Source organism: Monodelphis domestica, chromosome 8 (assembly GCF_027887165.1).
Source record: "Monodelphis domestica isolate mMonDom1 chromosome 8, mMonDom1.pri, whole genome shotgun sequence".
NCBI lineage: Eukaryota > Metazoa > Chordata > Mammalia > Didelphimorphia > Didelphidae > Monodelphis > Monodelphis domestica.
In genome coordinates this window covers 27604124-27608665 of record NC_077234.1, presented here as the reverse complement: position 1 = coordinate 27608665, position 4542 = coordinate 27604124, and positions in this window count along the sequence as shown.

Genomic DNA, 4542 nt, shown 5'->3' with positions numbered 1-4542 from the left:
GGTTTCCAACTGAATGTCTGAATTGTTAAAAACATTGAGAATTTCTGGACTAGTTGTTCTGTATGTTTTCTTCTTGTTCAAAATTTGTGAGTTCATGATGTTCTCAATTCAAATGCTGGTATTATGATTATGTTGTTGTAAAGTATGTAAAGGTATTATTTGGAAGTATAAACAATTTTTATCTCTTTGGTGCTATTTGTTAAAGAATTCCATATTTTCCTTTTGCTTCCCAAAATATTAATACTTTCCTTATTTTTAGTTTTTGAATTCTATATATAGATTTTTTAAATCCATAAAAATGTCACACACAACATTGAAATTCAGCACCCAAGCAATTCAACAAGAACTCTTAAACTCTTTCTATAATATAAATTCATTTAGTTATGGAAGTGGCTTTTTATTATAAAGATTAATAGGAAGTTCTACTAGAAAAAATAATGAAGGAAGAAAGAAAATGTAATCTTTTAGAAATTGAAATATTTGACTTCAATATTTTAGGAAAGAACAATGCCAAATATAATATTTGCCCAATAAGGCAAAAGTTACCAAATATTATAAGTATTAATGGTGTGGAAGCAAGAGATTTCATTACTAGCTATTTATTGTATGTGATTTTTTTTTATACAAAGCTTCATAGGAATGGCACTTATAAAGAAAAAGCAACATCAGAAGGAACCATGTCCCCTTTACTTCTGTGGAAACTGATACTACATGAGTAAGATTTAAAGGCAGGTTTGTTGATTTCAGAGGGAATATAAGATGATACTATCTTCAGACAATGTAATTTTAGGAAATGGGGATATGTGGATTATAAATGCCCATTTAAACCAATTCATTATACTTTAGAATATAAGTAATTTTTCATGAATTCTTATGGAAATTACATTAATTTAAAATTTCATGTGATTTTAAATCACAATTAAATAAGTGACAGATTTATGGATTATTTTCCTAAAAATCAATATTAAAAAGTAATAATGTGTGTGTGTGTGTGTGTGTGTGTGTGCGTGTGTTGGAGAGGTGGGGCAGATACATGAACCAATGCCTTGAGATCCAGATCTTGAGAAGGGAAGTCTTGAGTTCAAATGTCACCTCAGATATTTTCTAGTTCTGTGGTCCTGGGCAAATCACTTTACCCCCATTGCCTACCCTTTACCACTCTTCTGCCTTGGAATCAATACACAGTGTTGATTCTAAGATGGAATATAAAGGTTTGAAAAATAGTAATATACTGTATTGAAATAAAATATTAATTTTAGTAGAACTTAAATGTTAAAAAATATTCCAACTTGGAAGCTCAATAGATTTATATAGATGTTTTCAACAAATGTACACGAATTATACAAAGTTTGATAGATATAAATATCTAAGTGTATATACATAAATCAAGTGAGAGAGTAGTACATCACTTAGCATAATCTATAAGAAGTAATATACAAATATTTTCATCATCATCATTATTCTATCCCCATATAGGAATTTTCTGCATATATATTATATGTATGCATATCATATAATATATATATATGCCTCATATGTGTATTGTGCACTTTTAAAGTGTTTCTGTAGATATGTATGTGTGCATTTTGACAACTTGATATAAGAATCATACCATTCATGAAGGGTCTTACTTCCCACAGACAAGCCACAAGATCCATCCACAACCTTCTTTTTCCATGGGACTGGATCACATCCTCTCACAAGTTCTCTAGAATGTGTCTGCTCAGTACCTTTGGCATCTTCCTCTATATCTGAGCTCTAAATGATGAGATAGTTAGACTTCATTCATCATGACCAGAGTTCTTCATGGATATGGTGGAGATATCCACATCTCTAAAAACAGCCTTCACTTCTTACCTCTGGTGATCTGTTCATCAGTCATGCATTTCAAACCATTTGACTATTCAATAAATTATATCAGGTTTTCTAAAAATTAAAATATAAAGAAATTCATATTGTACCAGTTCTATCTCTGAGAAAATCCAGTATTATTCCCCTATGTAGGTAAAATCTAATTATTATTTTATGGAAAGTCATAAAATCATTATAATCATAGTTATGATTACATAGTGAATTAAGGTTTAATAACCAATTTTCACATACTTCTTATTTTATCAGACCCAAGAGATGGGTGTTACAGATTTTGTTCTTGCTCCCTTATAGAGAATTTAAGTGGTTTGTCTATAATGATGATTTAGTGAGTATCAAAGGTAGGAATGAAATCCATACCCCTACCCTCTCTCTAAGGAAAGCCTCTTTTTCTTTAAAAATAGTCTTTCAGTCTTAGAATCAATACTATATCTATCCAGGAACTCGATCTCTATCCATGAACCACCTAGCTGCATTCCCCTCCCCTCCTCCTTGATCATGTTACCTTTAATTATTACCTTTATTATCTTTACATTTCTAAATTAAGTTTTGCAGTTAAGGAATAATGAACTTTAAGTTTAAATTCCATAAAATATTTAGGTGATTACATTAAAATTAAAAATAATTCTAATTAAGGACATGTAAGAGGTACATGACAAAATTTCAGCAAAATTAATAATAAATCTATTACCTTATAAAGATGAACATCTAAATACATCAATGTAACAATGAATTATAAATAAACATAGATAGTAAACATAGATGATTCTCACATGCCTTTTTGAATTAGAAAAATCTGAAGAAGAGAGTTTTTAATGATTAGCAAAGAATATTATTAAATCTGCCTTGGACATAACTTTGATTATTAATTAATATGAATATTAAGAAACACAAATTTGTACTATCTTATGAAACCTTATAATAGGTTTGCAACCCATCAGATTGGCTAAAATGACAAAAAGGCAAAATAATATGTGTTGGAAGGGAAAAATTAGGACATAAATACACCACTGATGGAGCTCTGAACAGTTCCAAACACTTTGGAGAACAATTTGGAATTATACTCAGAGAGTTATAAAAATGGATTTACCCTTATTGCTAAATTTATTTCCCCAAGAGATCAGAGAACATAGAAAATAACCTATGTATTCCAAAATGTTTTAAGCAGCTCTTTTTGTGGTCACAAAGTACTGGAGATTAAGGATATGTTCATCAGTTGGGGAATGGCTGACAAAATGAGATATAGGATTGTGATGGAATACTACTATGCCATTAGAAATGATGAATGAGCACTTGGAAAGAACTATATGGAATAATGCACAGCAAAATGTGTAGAAACAAGAGAGTAGCATGCATAGTTACAGAGTAATTCTTGAAAAATAAATTGTGAATGTAAGAAATAAAAGAATAATCTTTACAATAATAAAAGTCTTGTATCAACTAACTACAGGGAATTCCAGAGGTGAAATGAAGACTTTCCTCCTAAATAGAGAGTTCAGATTTGTCACTGCAATTTTTGGGGTTAATGCCCTCTAGAGACAAGTAGATTGGAAAGTATAAAAAAAAAAGTATCCATAAAACCAATCAGACCTCCCTGAATCTAGTCATCATGTCAAGTTCAACTACAGCAAAACCAAAGACTAACTAAGGGTGTCAGTGTTTCATCTTCCATTTGTCTTTTCCCAAGTCAACCTTAAATATGTTGAACATTTGTGAGTTCTTTCCTTTATCACCCCTAATTCTTCTTCAGAACAAAATAGCAAGACCAAAGTGCTAGCTGAGACTTATATTTTGATGAGATGTTCCATGCTGCTTGAAATGTTAACATGGACAAGGGAGGAAATCCTGAGAAAAAAATATTACATCCAACTGATCAACCTATGATATAACAAATAGACATGTGTCAAATTGGCTTTGAGCAAAGGAAAATACTTTTATTCAGAAGGTATTTTTCTGATTATTGAAAATATCCTAATACAATCTTTGAATGCCACACAATTAGAATATTTCTCATTTGGTTCATGGGTCACTGTATTCTTGACTTATCATCATAAACTAGAGGCTATCTCTAATAGTTCTTAAGCTGAGATACATGAAAATGGATCTGTGTGTATGAAAATATGTTTATAACTATAGAGAGATAAATAGACACTAGCTATGAATGGACAGAGACACATGATCCTTTTCTATCCTACATATTTCATTTACTTACATGGTAAGTGCTAGTTTTCCATCACTATTTTCCCTATTTCACAGTTATATAAGCAATTTATAGTGTGCCAAAATCTTTCCTTATGTCTTTAAAAGGAAGAATAATTATATTCATTCAAATATCTTCACTGTCCTTCATGAAATCTGCATTTTTGTATCTAAATACTTCATATAAATTTAAACATATACATATAAATTAATGCTAAGGTGATGATTACTGATACTATCAAGTGGAACTTCAAACTAGTATGAGTCAATGTGTACTCATAAATCTATATTGAAGTGTTTGATCAAAATATATCGACTCAAATATGGAAACAGATCTTGTTCAATGACACATGTAAAATCCAGTAGAATTGCTCATTGGCTATGGGAAAGGGTTGGAGGAGGGGAGGGAAAGAACAGGATTCATGTAACCATGGAAAATATTCTAAATTAATTAATTAAATGAATAAACTTAAA